Source organism: Tiliqua scincoides, chromosome 4 (genome assembly GCF_035046505.1).
Source record: "Tiliqua scincoides isolate rTilSci1 chromosome 4, rTilSci1.hap2, whole genome shotgun sequence".
NCBI classification, from domain to species: Eukaryota; Metazoa; Chordata; class Lepidosauria; order Squamata; family Scincidae; genus Tiliqua; species Tiliqua scincoides.
The window spans coordinates 194,939,358-194,959,284 of NC_089824.1; positions in this window are offsets into that span (position 1 = coordinate 194,939,358).

The window sequence follows — 19,927 nt, forward strand, 5'->3', positions numbered from 1 at the left end:
AGCAGGGCGGGCAAGCAACTTCTCCCTTCGGAGCCATTCCCGGCGGGGGGAGCAAAACGGAGCTGCTCCGTGCCCCAGCCCTTTGGAAAAAAGTTAAACTTTCTTTCAGTTGATTTAATTGCAGCCTAGTGGACATCTGCAAGAGGGATCTGAAGGCCTTAGGAGTGGACCTCAATAGGTGGGAAACCCTGGCCTCTGAGCGGCCCACTTGGAGGCAGGCTGTGCAGCATGGCCTTTCCCAGTTTGAAGAAACACTTGGCCAACAGACCGAGGCAAGGAGGCAAAGAAGGAAGGCCCATAGCCAGGGAGACAGACCAGGGACAGATTGCACTTGCTCCCAGTGTGGAAGGGATTGTCACTCCCAAATCGGCCTTTTCAGCCACACTAGACGCTGTTCCAGAACCACCATTCAGAGCGCGATACCATAGTCTTTCGAGACTGAAGGTTGCCAACAAGAGTGGATTCAACCATGTCATACGACATTTGGTATATATTGGTGTACATGTAACTATAACAAGTGTGTATTCTTTCTGTGCTTACCCTGCCTCCTCTCCCATCCCTTTCCTCAGTTGTTTCCCATGTGTATATCTAATACCAGATTTTTATTTCTTTTGAAAAATTTGTTAATTGAAAAAGAGCAGCAAGACGCTTTCCAGGGGCTGCCATTTTTTGCCCACAATGTCTTGGAAGTGAGATCAATTTGAGGAAGTTAAAAGAAAATCATATTTTTAACTTTAAAAACAATTTTTAAAAAATTCTGCTGTCTCCTCCACCAAGGACGGGGTAACAAACAAGAGGGTGGATTTGTACAAAACAAAATTATATGGAGCACATGCTGCATGCTATGGAACGGGGGACATCCTGAAGGCAACCTGAAGGCCACTGAAAGGTAAGCAAACTATTGATGAAATGAACAGGGGCTTAAACACTGAAAATGAAGAAAAGAATGATAGACCTTCCTCTTCTCCCACAAATGTTCATGCACACTCCTAAAATATACCCTTAAGATCTGGTTCTTCTACAATACCGATTTCTGGTTTCATGCTGAATTCTGGTTTCATGATTTCTGGTTTCAGGCTGCAGGATGTTACTATAATATACATACATCTGTATTCACAAAGTGATAATTAATGATGGCTTTCCCTCCCAGGAGTAATGAAAACAAGTTTTTAAGTTATCTCACATTTTAAAGAACCTGTGTTCTTCAATCTGTAGGCCTAAAGGGGCAGTTAAATTGAATTGTTGGGCCTTGGAAGATTTATTTAAACTCAATTGATGGACTGATTAAGTAAAAACCAATACCTTATCAGCTGTATCCAATCCCTCACCTTGCTACAGCAAGGAGCACATGCTACATGCAATGGAGGGGTAATCAATGAGAAGTAAGCAAAACACTTTTTTATTTATACTTTGGTAGGCCTTCTTGCCACCTATAGGTCTCCTTGAACCCACTCCAGCTATGTCGTTAGCATAAGCAGATTGAAAAATGGGAAATAGGATCCGGCATGCACTTTTGCTGATGCAATCCAACACTTTCAGCCTACATCCTCCCTCATCCTGCCCCAAACCTTCCCTGAACCACCCACAGCCTACCTATAGTCTGCCCCATTGCTACCCTGCCTAGGCCAGAGGAGCGTCTGGGTGAGTATGGCACACACATGGTGCTGCTGGCCATTTTACTAGCGGTCCTATCTCGTGTGGCAACAGCATGGTTTTCACAGTGCTACAACGGGGCCTATGGCAGTGGATAGCAAGATCTTCTGCTGTAGGGCCTTGATGGAACTGGGCCACAAAACTCTTCCATTTGTTTACAGGCCTGTAAAAACGTGTGCATGCCTATACATCACCATGTGTGAAGACTACATGTGTCTATTCTATTACACACTGGCGTACCGGGGGGGACAAATGCGCCAGGTGGCACCCTGAAGGGGGCAGTGACATCACAACCCTTCCCCTTCAGTTGTTCTTTTTCTATTTTGGGGTTGCTTTTTGGGTCCATTTTCGAGACGTTAGAAGGCCTTTAAGGGTCGGGGAGAGGCATTTTTGGTTTTCTGTGAGGCGTTTTTGGTTTCCTGTGAAAACCAGAAGCAACACTTTCTGGGCAGGGGGTAGCATTTTGCAGTTCTGTGCCCCTGGGCAGCACCGAGGCCAGGACCGCAATTGCTAGTACATGTATATTCCAGGTAAATTTCAAGAGTGGTTTCAAGCATGCAGCTGCCCCAGTCAAGGCTGACACCTTTTGATGACATTAGAGCAGCCAAGACGCGGGCAAGAAGAATGAGGTAATTTCCTTTATTTACTGATGATCAATGCACATAAAGTTTTTCAGTGTTTAAAAAAAGGCTCCTGCCCTCATGGAACTTGCAATCTAAATTTTTGACAGTGAAGAAAAGCAAGAAACAGAACTCAGGGCCACTGAGGCTGCAGATTAGTTACAAAGAGAAAAGCAAGAGTGTGCAGGTGTAGTTGGATGACACCTGGCCTGTTGCACCGAAGAGTCGTTAGCTAGAAAGTACATAAGGCCAATAGTTTCAAATTAGAGATATATTAATTAATTAATTAATTAATTAACAGTATTTACATACCGCTTTTCAACTAAAAGTTCACAAAGCGGTTTACAGAGAAAAATCAAATAACTAAATGGCTCCCTGTCCCAAAAGGGCTCACAATATATATATTTATGTTGAAGCGTACTTGTGAAAGTGAAGATGAACTACAGATCTCAATGTTCCTACACTTCCAGCATTGGACATCTGATGGTTTGAATCCTTGTGCTCACACAGCTTTGTAGCGCACATGACTTAATAGGATTGCGTTAAAGAAAGCACAGGTTGGAAGTAGTTGATCCTGAAAAACCACTCCTTTGCGGTACCAAAAACTTCTTGTTCCCTATGACTCAGCCACTTGAGACAGAGAAAGAACAAGAGCTTCAGCGGTTTCATAATCATGCCCTATGCATGACAAATATATCGGGAACCCAGGCACAAAACATAATTAGATATTTCACCTTTCTGCTTTAGAGAAACAATCACATTTTCTTTCATGCGCCAATGACATACTATAGGTTTTGCTTTTGGTATATTCATTGCACCTTTCTCTGTGAATGGGCTCTCTGTCTTCTCAGGAAAGCAGTGCCATGACTCATTGCAAAATAGCTGCTATAGTTCCTTACACATTGTTCATTTGGTAGAACAAAGGCTGGATTGTGAGGGCTGCCTGTATTCAGGAGTTTGGGATAGAATGTGAAGTTCTGAAAATATAACAAGTTGTTTGAGCCAAAGTTTCATGCATACTCAAGGTAATCTGTATGTGTGGAAGCCTCAGTTTATTTCAGTGGGAAGATGCCTGAATGCAATAGAAGGTTTGCATAGATCAGCTTCTTCCACTGAAATGAATGGGGGTGTGGTTTGATGTGCCGGAACTGTGTATGCATCAAGCCTCTTGGACCTGAAACATATTTTGCAGTTGAAGACTGGAGAAGGGTACATTCCACAAATATTCAGAGTATAGTGGTGGGATACCCTCTTTCCAGGGGCATCACTAGGGTTTGCATCACCCAGGTGCAAGAGCTCATTGTAACACCCCCATGATGGACCTCCTATTGTACCAGACCATAAAGAATAAATTCTTACTTACTTACTTAGGGCACAATCCTAACCAGGTCTACTCCTATTTTGTTTAATGGGGCTTTCTTCAACACAGTTTCTGGAAATTGATATTGTCAGCCATACAATGTAACTGAAGGAGCAGGGAGCATGCAAATGAGGTGTTGCTCTGGAACCCAACAAACGTCTTGCCTTTCTGGCCAATAACACGAATGAGCAGGACCTTGAGGATGCATAAAGTTTATCATTGCATCATTTTGTTCAGCTAAGACTTCAACAACATTGCTGATCCACCATTAGTCATCATAAATACAAGCAACATAACAACTGGGAAACAGTTCAAATAATCACAAACACAGAATGAAATTATCAGAACTTTTGGCAACAAAATTTATTGTGTCATTTGAAACTTTGCTGACACAAACTGAGTTTGAGTCAACTGGTACACATTGGTAATGCTCTCTAGTACCGGCTGCTGCTTTCTTGCTATCTTTCTTCTTGAAACTTTTTGAAAGTTTGTACCAATTTGTACCTCCATTCTGTGTTTGAGATTATCTGAACTGTTTCCCAGTTGTTATGTTGTCTGAATATATCAATTTCCAGAAACTGTGTTGAAGAAAGCAGCTCATAAATGCAACAGAATGTAAAAAAAAGATTGTTAGCGTTTAAAATTGAACTGCGGACTTCAGCTTGCTTGGGAACCATATATGATACCCAGTTTAGGCTTGGGAACCTAGGATAAGCAGCCAAGTCATTGTCTTGGGAATCAGACAGAAACCCACACAAGGCTTTGGAACCCTGACAAAGAAACCAAATTACAGGCTTGGGAACCTGGATGAAGAAACCCACCTGTTTCTTCACCTGTAGCTGGTACTGCACGACTATCGGGGGATGCCAGTTCAAGTTCTTGAACTGGTAGTGATGATGTCACCATGGAATAGTTATAATGATGTGGATAAAATAATTGTTTAAAAAAATCAGCAAGACCTGAAAAGTGACAGAATTGCGTGTTGAAATATAGGCTGTTGCTATGGCAATGTCTCCCAACTTTGTCCCTATTTTTTAGACGCTGCTTGCCTGCGTTAGAAAATCAAACCCATTTTTCTGGGGGGTTTGAAACATGCTCTTTCCAATGAGAATAGTTTAAAAGCATTTCTAGAAGGTACTTTTTTGTAAAAGCAGGTTGAAAATACTCTATTTTTGGCCTTTTTACAAAAATCATCAACTTTACACTTAATTTGTAAACTAACGGAAAGAGCCAGGAGGCTGAAATTACATATTTGAAAACAAGGTTATATTGGGATATTATGCACTAAATTTCACAATTATTACTTAATTATTACTGGGGCTATTCAACATTAAACTTTGGATTTTTTTGGAGCACTGATTTTTTTGACCAACTTTGCTGCAATTTTAACCACTTTGGACACGTGCAACAAAAATTGTTATTAGTTTCATTAAATAGAGCTCAAAACGTTGTATAAAGTAGCTAAGTTTCATTTGTTTTGAAAAAAATAGCAAGGGAGATATTATGTCTCAAAGTTTTCAAAATCTCACAATCGTACTGAACATGGTCACAGTATGGGGTCAAACAACTGGCTATATCTCCACAAGTTTTCCACCAGTGAACCTAAAACTTTACCAAAGTTCGTTTGAGACATGTGGGACTCTACATACAAAATTTCATTAAAATCCGTGATGGTTGCGCGGGGCACTTTTCAAAAACTAGACCACTTGACATGTAATGACCCACTTCTTCTTTGCCCACAATTACCCAGACTATGATAGATTTGAGGTAATGAGTTTATTCCTCTGCAGATTCTTGTTACACAGCTGCTCCAAGTTGTGGTTCAGTGTTTAAACCCAATGCTGCTGTCTTGGCTTGTTATTCTTGAGTCTGGTTATAAGTTTTTTTTAAATTGATGTGTTCATTTTTTTTCTTCTGACACCTGAGCTGCATGGCTGAATGAACTTGCATCAATGCATGTGGGGCAGGTGAAGGGCTTCTGGGAGCATCAGCAAGTGTACTTCCAAATAAAAAACAAAAGCAAATAAAGACTAAGTAGTGTTATAGAAATAGAATATAATACATGGTGTTCTTTTGTTTGTCTTGTCCACGGAGAATGGAAATTGCTGTGCAGGAGAGTAAGGACTTATAATGACCACTGGGCAATAATGACCCAGTTTCTCATTCTGTATTTACTAAGTAAAAAAATTAAAGCAAAGTAACCAGTGATTTGTGATCATACACTATGGTTATTGTAGCCCTTTGATGCCCTGCCATTTTTGTCCCACTGATGAGGTGAATGGCCTGACTGTCCATGGTCATTTGCCAGGCGAAAAGGTGGCAACCTTAAATAGGGAGTGCAAGTTTTATTTCAAAAAGTGTGGTCTTTAACGGAGGCTAAAAATCATCTGAGTGGCTTTGCCTCCATGCTGTCTTTAATTGCAAAGGAAACCTAGTACTCACACAAGCAGATCTACTGATTTCAATATGCTGGCATTCTACAGAGATGTAATTTCTACCTCTCCCCCCCCCCAAAAAAAAACACAATAAAACAAAAACAAAAACAAAAAACCCCCAATGATATATATAATGTTTGCTGCCCACTCCCAGCTGCTTAGCAATAGTTTTTTGAAGCCTTCCCCTTAGAAACGTCAAACAGAATTTATAACATTCAGAAACATTCTACCTGCAATGAAAACAGTGGCCAGAAAGTAAGCACCTGAACAGGGAATGAGAAAAAAAATACAAGTTTTTTTTTAGAGTTTCTAAATTTAAAAACATGCTGTTGTCTTTCAAGAACCCAAATGCTGTTTGCATTTTCTTTTAATCATTCTGCTTCCTTTGTCATCCAGAGACCACTAAAGGGGCTTCAACATAGGAGCAAAAAAAAAAAAAAAAAGCTAGTGTAGCATATAATGGCTAATAAAGTCTACTCAGAAGTAAATCCTGTTTGATTCCATAATAAGTGCATTTAGGATTACAGCCTGAGGCTGCAATCCTAACCTCACTTTCCTGGGAGTAAGTCCCATTGAACACAATAGGACTTACTTCTGAGTAGACCTGCTTAGGATTGTGCCCTTCATCTTGTTGGTTTAGGATCATAACAAAAACTTTCTTAGGCTGGCAGAACACTGAGTTATTGATATTGATTGAACACTGGCTTATTGGTATCATTCCTTATGTCCAGTGGACCCCAAGGGGACCCATTTCCCCTTCTCTTTGCAAATGTCTGCCAGCCCCTTCACCCAATACTGCATGCCAAATCTCTGTCGACTTGTTTACCTCCACTGCTCTTCCTTCTCCTTCCACACTCAGGACTGGAAAATGAAAAGGGAGGCCGAGAGGAAGAGGAAATGTGTAGAAGGAAGAGCGTGCTGAGCTGGAACATTGGAAAATGGGTGCAGCAGAGGCTGGTACCTCATCAGGTATGCAGCATTTGGGAAGCTGCCTCAGGCATCAGGAGGTCTTGAGCCAACTCTGCTCCGTGTCCCTTCTGGAGTGGCACTGTAGAAGAAAGGAACTGTCCACTATTACTGCTGCTGCTGCCGCCCATCATCACCCAATAGAACACTTTGGGCCTGCTCCCTGAAGAACAGATGAGCCAGAAGATGGTGGACAGCAGCAACAACAAGCTTCCTCCTTCAATGTGTGGCACCATTTTGTGTTGGGGGTGGTGGTGGAACATCTGAAAACAAAATGGTGCAGTGTGCTGAAGAACGACATCTTTTGCTGATGCTTACTCTTGCCCAGTCTGCTTGTTGAGGGCACAGCCCTAAAAGGGGGGGGGCCTTACCTGGTAGTGCTGGTAGCCACAGCAACCTCAGGTACCCTTCTCCCATCTTGACCGGGATGGTCTTCAGGTAGATTTGCACCTGTGCTGACCCCTGATGTCAGCCCTAGCCAAAGCAATCACTTTGGAGCCTCGTGGGGTGTTCTGAGGGAGCTCTGGGGAGGCTCACTTCTGAGCCTCAACTTCACTAGAGCAGTATTTCTTACACTGTGGGTTGGGATCCACTAGGTGGGCCGCAAGCCAATTTCAGGTGGGTTGTGTAGCACCTAGCTCAGCCACCATTGAAAATATCAAGCTGAAAAACAGAATACAGAGCTGCTGAGCAGGGCAGGTTCCCAGTGGGAGAGATGCATGGGGTTTTGCCCTGAATAGATGGGACACTGGCTGGAAAGGGGGGAGGGCTGTGTGATTGGAGAAAGATCCAAGTCTGTGTTCTACTTTGACTTCCAAGCTGGAATGTTTAAATTCCGAGCTATGCAAAATAACATGAGCACACTGTGTAATTGGACCTTTGGCTGATGATGGCTTAGATTTGACACCTAAATTGATGAAGTCATTTCTGGCCATGACATCACTTCCAGGTTAATGACATCAATTCTGGTGGGTTTCGACCGATTGTCATTCTAAAAAGTGGGTCCCAGTGCTAAAATGTTTGAGAACCACTACGCTAGAGTGTCACCTGCTTTGTTTCTGACCTGCACTGCTCTGTGCAAGCCCATCTGCAAACTATGCTTCAAAGCACAGGTATAGGAGTCATAACAAGAAGTCACTATATAATGCACAGTAACATTTGAAAGCCATTATTAATATATTAGCACAGATGGTTTAATGGTTGCAATGATTAGTTCTGTACCTTCTGACTGAAGACATAATTGGAAATGAACATAATAGGATTGCATATTAGTCCCCTTTGATTTGCACAGTGTCCTCAGCAGACTGGTGATCTTTGCTGTAGGCAGACTCATTTGGGAAGAACAGCAGGAATCCATACAGCTGTGTTGAGAAAAGGTGTACAAAGGAAATTAAATTGTCACAGAGGGTACATTCAGGGTATTGGATCCCCAGCTGTGCAATTGTGTGAACCGCCCTATAATTAGTGTGATGGAATCTCTTTTCTCCAGAACTGTAATGCACTGCCCCAGCACAGGAGAAGGAACGGACTTGTGAAGCCACCAGCACTTCCTCTGTAACTAGGATTGAACCTGGGTGCGATCATGTGCCCTCACTTGGTGTAGCGCCCTGGGCAGGTGCCCTTTAGGCTCTGCCCTAGTTATGGCTCTGCTTTTCACAAAGATTTGAGTGAGAGGTGTGTGCTGAGGAACGAACGACTTGGTCTCCATTTTGAACATCTCTGTTAATAGTGCACCTAACAGCTAATCACGTTATATGGCTTTTGTTTTAGTACTTTGATGCATCCCAAGGCAAAGGGCTTATTAGGGAAGCAGAGTTAGGTACATGTAAATGACCTTTTTACACCAGAATTTGAAACCCTTTTCCTAACTGTGACTCAGCTTCTTAACGACATCACTAATCCCATCATATAAATCAGCCCAATTTTAATTGATGTAGTGTTAACCTTTCTGGAACCGAAGACCGTTTTCTTCTGTGTTGATGTTTTAGTTCTCCGATGACGTTCTTGGCAGCCATCCAAAAGATGTGCCCTTTGCAACCATTCTAGCTTCTGTCTCCAATTCGGGTGCATTATATTATGATTATAACACATATGGTGCCACCAGTTGATCAAACTGTTCCTGAGAGTCATAAGCAGGGTTTTGCAAAGTGCCTCATTAAAACAAAAGCAAAAATTATACAGATAATCATTAGAGCTTTGCTTCCAAAACTCTCATGTGTTTTTTAGAGCTCACCCCATGAGCACGTCCTATTTAAAGAAATGCATATCAGAAACCTGTTTTTGTGAAATAAATGTATTAAAAAATATAGCCCAGTCTGACTGGTTGTATTCCCTAGATTTCATGGAATATTTTCATGTACCTCCCATGCTAACCTCCATAGAGGCTCTTCTTTATGATGCCCCATCATTCTAAGCAACAACTGGTGTATAAAAATAGGGTCTTCTCAGTTTTGGCACCCAAACTATGGAATATTCCCCCAAAGAGGTATACCTGCTCCACTCATTGTCTGCCTTCAGGAGTGACAGTGAAGATACATTTGTTTAGGTGAGTGTCATTAGAACTTGGTCTTGCTGGAATTTCCTTAATTTTGCTATGTGTCTGTATTACTAGTTTATTGTACTATATCGACATCACTTTATTTTAAATGTAAGCCCCCTTGAGTGCTTTCTGTGCAGAAAGATGGAGTAAAAAATAATAAATAAAACTATATAGAGTGCCTCTATTAAAAAAAAAAAAATCCAGGAAAGGCAGTTCTGCTACTTTGTGAATGAACATGCTGTGAGCAGTCCTGTATATCTGGGGGGGGAGGGGTTCCACAGGTATAAGTGACCCCAGGTGGCACAGTTTGTCACTGGGGAAATTCTTCTGTTCTAGGTGAAGGAAATGTGCCTACAAGTTAGGAGTGTGTACTTAGGGAACCCTCCCAGACAAATAGAGTCCGGTCTTAGAACCTCCCCTGGAAGGTGTGTTCACCTTCAAATCTTATTTTCAGTGCAGATTTCCCAGTCAGGTTTAGAAAATGGGATGTATCATTTTGTTAATATTCCTGTTGGGCATGGTCAACCTTAAGGTAAGGATATCCAGAAAAACATCCCTCATTTTGTTGGCGTATACATACTCATTTTTTAACACGCACATACATCAAGCTGTGAGTCTTCCTCAACAAAAATTATCAGTAGGAGGGGGGCGGGGCCTGAGGTGGCTGAGTAGCCGTGTTTTTCTGAGCTCCTGGAAAGCTCTTGGAAAACATGCTATTTCTTCCCAGAATCGCAGGTCTGATGAGATCTGAGGATCAGTGGTCAGGAGAGGCCTTGATCTTATACATGGTGTAAGGTTTAGGAGAAGAAGGGTCCAGCCAGGGACTGTTTTTTCTCCAAGGGAACCCAGCCATCGATGTCGGTGATGATGAGGATTCAATGTTGAAATGAAGCCGAAGGCTCCATGCAGGAAGGAAGTTGAAAGAAGCAAGTGAGTGTTGTTCCATTGTGTGTGTCTGGCATTAATTGACTAATTGACTGCCTGATTAAGCTTTTGCCGGAGAAGGAGGGGCAGGCTTTCCCCCTCCTGGGAGAAGAGGAAGGAGGGGGAGGCTTTCTCTGCTTATTTGTTTGTTGATGTGAGAAGAAGCTTTGGAGATCTGCTGAGCTTGTTATGGAAATATGAGTGCATAACTCTAACTTTATAAATCTAAAATTTGTTGGATTACAAATTAACCGTCTTGTAATATAATTATTGTTGTGGAGTGTTGTTTTGTTTTCCTGTGGAGAGCTTGTGGAGTGCCTGTGGAGAGTGCCTGGAGACCTGCATTTTTTTTGTTTTGCAAAAGTGGTTGATGTTTACATTCCTTTGATTATTGCTTGGAAAAGAATGCGGTTGACATAGAAACAAATATAAATAACAGAAATAAGATATAAACAACAGAAATGAGAACATCAGGGACATCTACTGGACTAAAAAAGATACTACAAGGACAAGAACAGGACTTGACAAGTGAAGTAAGAAGAAAGAAGATATAAGAAGGAAGAAAAAGGATGACAGGAAAAGGAGAGAAAGGTAGCATCTCTTCTGCCCCAGAGTCCAGCTTGGGAAAACTAACACAAGAGGAACTGAAAGGGAAAGAATGGAGGCAGATAATACAAGACAATATAGAGAAATTAGTGGCGATGAGACAGCAACAAACAAATCAATATCTGCAGGTTCAAGCTAGTTTGGATGCATTAACTACACAACGAAATGATCTTAGTGTGCAACTTAAAGATGTTATATCTGACTCACATGAGAAAAAACAAAGGATTATGAAAAAGTACCAGAAATGGGAAAGCAACAAGCAAATCGATATTTACAAATCCAAATTAGCCTGGAAATCTTAATTCAACAGACAAATGAGTCTAATATGCAACAAACAGGAGAGGATCAACAAAAGAGCAAAGAAATGGAAGATAAATCCAAAACATTTGGAAGAGACAAACAATTGGAAGAGACAATGTTAATGAAGATAGCTTGGAGGATAAAGACTCAAAAGTCACCAGACCAGAAAGGAGAAGAAATACTTGGAGTAATTGATGCAGATTGGAATGATCAAGTGCAGGAAGAAGAACTACTTCAACCAACTGACATAGATTGGAATGATCAAGTGAAGGAGATGACTCATCAAGATGTTGATTTAGCAAGAAGAGCGAGTACATTAAACCGTGGTCTGTTAAGAGGAACTCATGTGAAATTTATTAGAAAAAAAGATGGAAAGTTAAAGTCTAGAGAAGAGAAGAGATTTGGCAGACCTGTGGATATGTAGTTTGGAGACAAGGGAATAGATAAAAACACAGTAATGTGTTAATTTTGTATGTTACAAATTAAAGCTTATTAGATGTCAATGAGAATTTATATAAGCTTTATAGGTGATATGTAATATGTATAAAAATTTTAGTTAGTTTGATATTAATAGATGTTAGAATTTTAGAGGATAATTTTAATGAATTAGAATTAATTTTAGGTGATTGTTTGGGATGTTTACGTATATATTTATGTATTTAGTCATGAGGATATATTAATTTTGGATGTTATAGATAGAGAAATGATATATCTAATTATTAGGATATTAAAAGTTGTTAGAATTTAGTATGTTAGATATTGGATTATGATATTAATTTTTGTGAGGATTTTATATGCTAGATATTGGAAAGGCACGAAGATCCCAATGAAAGATGAATTAATAGAGAAAATAATGAATGTGGTGGAAAAGGACAGATTTTTAGAGAGCTTGGATCAACAGTGAAACCGATATAGATTGAGTAATGAAAATTATTTTATTCTTGGCTGAAAATAAAGTTGTAGAGGTATAAGATAGGGCATTTAGATGAGTGTATTATATATATGATATATTATATATGATATAATATGATAGATAAATGATACATGATATTAAGAGGCTATCTGGTGTGCTCCCTGGGGCATTTGGTGGTCCACTGTGAGCTATGGGAAGCTGGACTAGATGGGCCTATGGCCTGATCCAGTGGGGCTGTTCTTATGTTCTTAGGAATGGGATTAGGAAATATGTAATGATTTATTAGTTATAGTGATGTATGATATCTTGCACCCTCTAACATTGTGTTTATGTCTTGTATGTCTTGTATTATGTTTTATGTGTGTTTGTTATTTTGTTTTTGGAAAAATTTAAAAAAATTAATAAAAAAAATTATCAGTAAGCAGCCTCTTTGGGGTTCTATCAAAAGTGATGAGAATGTTCAAGGACAAACCATAATACGAAAAAAGATCTTCACGTGTATTATCCCAATTACAAAGTACTGGCTGCTCTAGCAGACATGAGTCGGATAGTCTGGTGCAGAGCGCGCGACTGCATCTCAGACAGACCATAAGAACAGACCAAGTTCATGACTTGCCTGTTGGCTTCCCAGAGGCAACTGTTTAGGCACTGAAGGCTATCAGGATCCTGGAAAAGACAGAGTTTTGATCTGGTTCTTGCAAGACTCTTTTGACCCCATGGATTCTCTATGTATGCCTCCTACCCACTGGCACTGTGCTAGAATGGTGACTGTGTGTTGTGACTGGAATGGTCTTCCTTTCCCTGTTTCATCCTGTTTGCCTAGCAGACGGTTGGTTCCTTGCAGTCTGTGTTTGTGCTGCTAGCAGGTCTTTGAACCTCTGTCGGCCAGTGGTGGCTCCAGAAAAAGACATTGGGGGACACACAAAGGGGACAAACTGCTTTGGGGAGGGGTGATAGTGATAGAGGGTAGCAACAATAGTCCCTTATCTTAGATTTCTGATTTAAAAATAATGGTGTTTTTCATAGTAACAGTGTCAACCTAACATGAATTAAGGTGAAACTATGGGATGCTGTTATTTTGCATATATTGATGCTTTGTGTCCAGACAGAGAGGTAAATAGATTAGAATAAAGGAAAGCACTCTGTGGATGTGGAAGGTGCCTTTCCTTCATGTTACCACAAGGATCCAAGAATGGGGTACAACAGAGGCAAGCTATCTGAGGAGTGCTAGCCTTCCCCTTATTCCCTCTGGTGCTGCCTGTGGGCCCAATCCTATCCAATTTTCCAAGGCCGGTGCAGCGGTGCCCATGGGGTGTGTACTGCATCCAGGGGTGGGGAGGCAATCACAGAGGCCTCCTCAAGGTATGGAAACAGTTGTTCCCTTACCTCAAGGTTGCATTGCAGTTGCACCGGTGCTGGAAAGTTGGATAGGATTGGGCCAACAGTTGTCTGCTGCAAGGCCTGGAGTTTGTGGCTTTACATCTCAGTGCCTGTCCTCCTGTCTCCAGGACCAGGCCGATCTGCACTGGAAAAAGTGCTGTTGGCTCATCCTGGCTGCCCACTTCTGTGATGTTTCTGTGGAAGGAGTATCTATCACATAGGGTGGTCATTATCATGCTGTTCGTGCTGGTCTTCCATGTTGATTGGTGCCTTCTGTGCAAGAGTGATTTGGGGGTATCGTAGGCAAACAACCTCGTGGTTGTCAGTGGAGTTGCTAGCTATTCTGTGTAAATGCTCATTCTGTGACAGCTGGATATTCTATTCTGTGTCCTTCCTGTAGTCAGTTATCTCAACAATTCTTTGTAAAAGCAACAGTAAGAAAAAAAATAATACATTGAAGGACTGTAATAAACTTAACCCCTTTAATCTGTGTAATTGTCACACACTTGAGACCAGAGAGAAAGCAGTGTGGGTAGAGAAAACAAAACAGAACTGAGCAGTTTGGGTGCAGTGATAATTTATTATCTAATAATCTCTTGCCTGCCTTCCTATTCCCAGTGTCCTCATTATTTGTACACAGCTCTTAATGCCCTGTTGCTATCAGCAGGGCTGCAATGATACTGCAGAGCTGATTCTGCTCCTTTTCTGGTAGTGCTGTGTTTGAACTATAGATCCGAGTTGGCCAATGTTGAAAGCCCTGGGGCGGAAAAGAGGCCACAATGATTGAATCCCTTTCTTTATCCCTGGGTGCAGTTTCTTGACTTCAGAGGTAGATGGAGCTTGTAAGATCAATAGAAATGATTGCAGCTTCATTTGTTCAATCTGGATGCTGGAATGTTAGGCCTGAGATGGGTTGCTGCCTGTACACACAGTTGGTTCCAGTCTGTTGCAACAGGCACATACACTTTGAATAGCGCTGGGTTTAGGGCAGTTTAAAAGTTTAAGTACCTTGTGAGTGCTTCAGCAACTTGACAACGGTTACAGGCTGCAATGCCATGATCAGGATGCTGTAGAACAACTTCAGTCTTTTAAATATGATGAGGTGCATATCTCCCAAGTCACATATAGATTGTTTCTGCTTCTCTGCTGACTCTGTGATTGGTATCTGGGTAGGAGTCTGTATGTATGTGGTGTCCAGCCTTAGAAGGGAGACAGGATACAGTATTGTGACTGCAAACAGCCTGGAACCATGGACCAATCTGGAGGGAGGGGGAACAACTGAAATCTGCCCTCTGGGGGCCCTCTTTCACTTATATGAGAGCAGCACAGGACAGAGGAGGTTCAGTGGGCCGCTGTTGCCTGTGTGTGGCCTCTGGCTGTTTGCCCTGACAGTCGTGGTCTGCAAAATGATGGAGCAACATTTTTGCCAGTGTTCCTGGATGAGATTTGTGAGCATAAGCCCTGGATAGGAATGGGCTATAAATGAGCAGTAATCCCTAGTGACAGGACCATTGCATCCTGGACGACTATGTCAAATGTGTCCTGGTATTGGATATTTGCAGTCCTTTTTGCGTCCCAGACATATGTGTCTCAAGATATGTATATTTATATACTTTTTTTTTTACAGTATTTTTAAAACTCAAAGGTAGAGTTAGGTCTAGAACTGGGATAAGAGGCTTAACATATATAACTTGGGGTTTGTAGCCCAGTTATAGTGAAATGCAAATAACCAGGACACCCCCTCACCCCCCCCCCACACACACATACATACATATATACACACACAAACACCTCAAAAAAAAAAAATGTGAATGTCCAGGGATGCCGATGACTGCGATGTATTGGACCAGGGTATAGTCTTCCAGGTATTGGTATTGGCACCCTGCAGTCTCGAAAGACTATGGTATCACGCTCTGAAAGGTGGTTCTGGCACAGCGTCTAGTGTGGCTGAAAAGGCCAATCCGGGAGTGACAATCCCTTCCACACCGGGAGCAAGTCCAGTCTGTCCCTGGTCTGTCTCCCTGGCTATGGGCTGCCCTTCTTTGCCTCTTTGCCTCAGACTGCTGGCAAAGTGTCTCTTCAAACTGGGAAAGGCCATGTGCACAGCCTGCCTCCAAGCGGACCGCTCAGAGGCCAGGGTTTCCCACTTGTTGAGGTCCATCCCCAAGACCTTCAGATCCCTCTTGCAGATGTCCTTGTATCGCAGCTGTGGTCTACCTGTAGGGCGCTTTCCTTGCACGAGTTCTCCATAGAGGAGATCCTTTGGGATCCGGCCATCATCCATTCTCACGACATGACCGAGCCAACGCAGGCGTCTCTGTTTCAGCAGTGCATACATGCTAGGGATTCCAGCACGTTCCAGGACTGTGTTGTTAGGAACTTTGTCCTGCCAGGTGATGCCAAGAATGCGCCGGAGGCAGCGCATGTGGAAAGCGTTCAGTTTCCTCTCCTGTTGTGAGTGGAGAGTCCATGACTCACTGCAGTACAGAAGTGTACTCAGGACGCAAGCTCTGTAGACCTGGATCTTGGTATGTTCTGTCAGCTTCTTGTTGGACCAGACTCTCTTTGTGAGTCTGGAAAACGTGGTAGCTGCTTTACCGATGCGTTTGTTTAGCTCAGTATCGAGAGAAAAGTGTCGGAGATCGTTGAGCCAAGGTACACAAAGTCATGGACAACCTCCAGTTCATGCGCAGAGATTGTAATGCAGGGAGGTGAGTCCACATCCTGAACCATGACCTGTGTTTTCTTTAGGCTGATCGTCAGTCCAAAATCTTGGCAGGCCTTGCTAAAACGATCCATGAGCTGCTGGAGATCTTTGGCAGAGTGGGTAGTGACAGCTGCATCGTCGGCAAAGAGGAAGTCACGCAGACATTTCAGCTGAACTTTGGACTTTGCTCTCAGTCTGGAGAGGTTGAAGAGCTTTCCATCTGATCTGGTCTGGAGATAGATGCCTTCTGTTGCAGTTCCAAAGGCCTGCTTCAGCAGGACAGAGAAGAAAATCCCAAACAAGGTTGGTGCAAGAACACAGCCCTGCTTCACGCCGCTTCGGATGTCAAAGGGGTCTGATGTGGAGCCATCGAAGACAACAGTGCCCTTCATGTACTTGTGGAAGGATCTGATGATGCTGAGGAGCCTGGGTGGACATCCGATCTTGGGGAGAATCTTGAAGAAGCCGTCTCTGCTGACCAGGTCGAAAGCCTTCGTGAGATCTATGAAGGCTATAAAGAGTGGCTGTCGTTGTTCCCTGCATTTCTCCTGCAGTTGTCCAAGGGAGAATACCATATCAGTGGTGGACCTGCTGGCTCGGAATCCGCACTGTGATTCTGGATAAATGCTCTCTGCAAGTACCTGGAGCCTCTTTAGTGCAACTCGGGCAAACAACTTTCCTACAACGCTAAGGAGACAGATGCCACGGTAGCTGTTGCAGTCACCCCTGTCACCTTTGTTCTTGTACAGCGTGATGTTTGCATCCCTCATGTCTTGAGGTATTCCACCTTCTCTCCAGCAGAGACAGAGAATTTCATGCAGCTCAGTAGCGATGATCTCTTTGTAGCACTTTAGGACTTCAGCAGGGATGCTGTCTTTTCCAGGTGCCTTGCCAAAGGCAAGGGAGTCCAGGGCCACGTGAAGTTCTTCTAGGGTTGGTTCACTGTCAAGCTCCTCCAGCAAAGGCAAGCACTCAGTGTTGTTCAGCGCTTCTTCGGTGACTGCATTTTCTCTGGAATATAGCTCAGAGTAGTGCTGCACCCAGCGTTCCATCTGCTGCGCCTGATCCTGGATGACCTCGTCTGTGGCAGACTTCAGAGGGGCAATTTTCTTCTGTGTTGGACCTAGGGCCTGCTTGATACCGTCATACATCCCCTTGATGTTGCCTGTGTCAGCTGCTACCTGTATCTGGGAGCAGAGCTGAAGCCAGTAGTCATTAGCACATCTCCTGGCAGTCTGCTGGACTTTGCTGCGAGCAGCTCGGAGGACCTGCAGGTTGCGCTCACTGGGACAGGCCTTGTGTGCTGCTTGAGCTCTCCTCTTTTCCTCACTGACTGGTGTCAACTCCTCAGAGTTGGCTTCAAATCAGTCTGCCATCTTGTTGGTCTTCTTGCCAAATATGGACAAGGCGGTGTTGTAAACGGCATTCTTGAAATGTTCCCATCTGTTGGATGCGTTTGTATCGACCGGGCCTGGAAGAGATTCCTCAAGCGCTCGTGCAAATTCCTCCACTTTTCTCTGATCCCAGGTCTTGCTGGTATCGATGCAAGGTCTTCCTTCCTTTTTCGTGTGGTACAGTCGCTTTGTTTGCAGTTTCACTCTGCTGCACACCAGGAAGTGGTCAGTGTCACAGGCAGCACTCTGATAGCTGCTTGTGATCTTGATGCTGGGAAGGCTGGAGCGTCTGGTGAGAATCAGGTTGAGCTGGTGCCAGTGCTTTGATCTTGGGTGTCTCCAAGAGACTCCATGTTGGGGCTTCGTGTTGAAGAACATATTGCTGACACAGAGACCATGATGACAGCAAAACTCTAGCAGGCGTTGGCCATTCTCGTTCATCTTCCCAATGCCGAACTGACCTAAGCAAGTGGGCCACGAACTGTTATCCGCACCAACTCTAGCATTGAAATCGCCGAAGATGAACAATGGCTCTTTTACGGGGATCTTCTTGATAGTGGTGGCCAGGTCATCATAGAATTTGTCTTTGGCTTCTGCTGGAGACGACAAAGTCGGTGCATAAGCACTGATGAGAGTGACAGGTCCTGCTGATGACTGAAGCTGCAGGGACAAAATTCTTTCACTTCCCACAGTAGGTGGGATGATGGACTTCAGTAGGGAATTTCTGACTGCAAAGCCAACACCATGTTCCCTGGTTTCGTTTGGTGGTTTTCCCTGCCAGAAAAATGAGAAATTTCTCTCCTTGACAGATCCAGAATCTGGAAGCCTCGTCTCTTGAAGGGCGACGATGTCCATCTGCAGTCTGCTCAGCTCCATGTCGATGACAGCTGTTTTGCGTGCGTCGTCTATTTCTTGCAGGTCATCAGAGAAGCCAGGTGTCATTGTCCTAACGTTCCAGGTGCCCAGCTTTAGGGCAGGAGTTTTCTGTTGCATGGTGCAGAGTTGTTGATCCGCTTGTCGGTTTTCACCCTAAACCCCACGCACCGTGAGGTTAATGGACCGTGGCGAGGCAGCACCTTACTGACTGGGGACTGCCCAGCTTAAGGCGGGCGGTAGCTGCCCAATGAGATGCAATGATCTCTCCCACCGTCGGAAGCAGCCCCTGGCGTCACGCTCTACGCCAATCGAGCAAAGACTTATAACTGGTAAACTGCTGCTTCCCGTGTTGTGCCGACGCCAACTTCGACGTATGGCGAAGTTGGAGTGTCCTCTCCAGTGCGCAAAGCCTGGGTAAAGAAGGCAAGGAGGATAGGCTGTTACCCATGCAGCAAATCCCCCCTCTCCACGTCGCTGGAATGGTCCAATGGAAAGGCAGAAGCCAATATGGTTGGTTCCAGCGGCGTCGCAGGAGTTGCCAGAACGTGACTGTGTTCAGCCATGAACTGCCTCAGGGACTCCGGCTCCTGATTTTGCTTCGAGGTTGACTCCTGAAGCCTTTTCCACAACTGGATATAGCCACAAGGCAGTGGAGGTTTGGGATCAATAGTTGGAAAATATTGTCCTAATGTTCTTTATTTACAACAACAGATAAGATAGTAATCTTTAGACATTACCAAAACAGTTTGATTCACCATATCATATGCAAATCAACATGGGTGAGGACAATTTTAGCCTTTAGAACAGCAGAGAGAGGTTGAAAGAATGAAGCAGACATTGAAAGAATTGAAAGCTGTTGAAAGAGTGGATCAACGAAAAACGAACTGTTGGAAAGCAGGGAATACCTGTACTCCATTAGGAAGTTGGGGCCAAATAAAGTTCAACCAAAAATAACTGCAGGATCAATATTTTGTTTGTATTTATCATTTCAAAACCTAGTACTGATCATTTTTTTAAAAAACAGTGAATCAGCCACCTTCTTTCACAAGTCTTAACAAAATAAACCTGATTTTGTCATGCTGAAAGCTCCCCATCCACTGATTAATTGTTGAGAAGAACATGGATGCTGAAACCTGTTCCATTTATGAGTCTTCCAGGAGGCAAATACTATTGTAATTAATTCTTCTGACTTTTCTGCAGACCTGAAACTTAAATTAAACTTAAGGTACAAGCATTATCCAACTGAATTGAGAG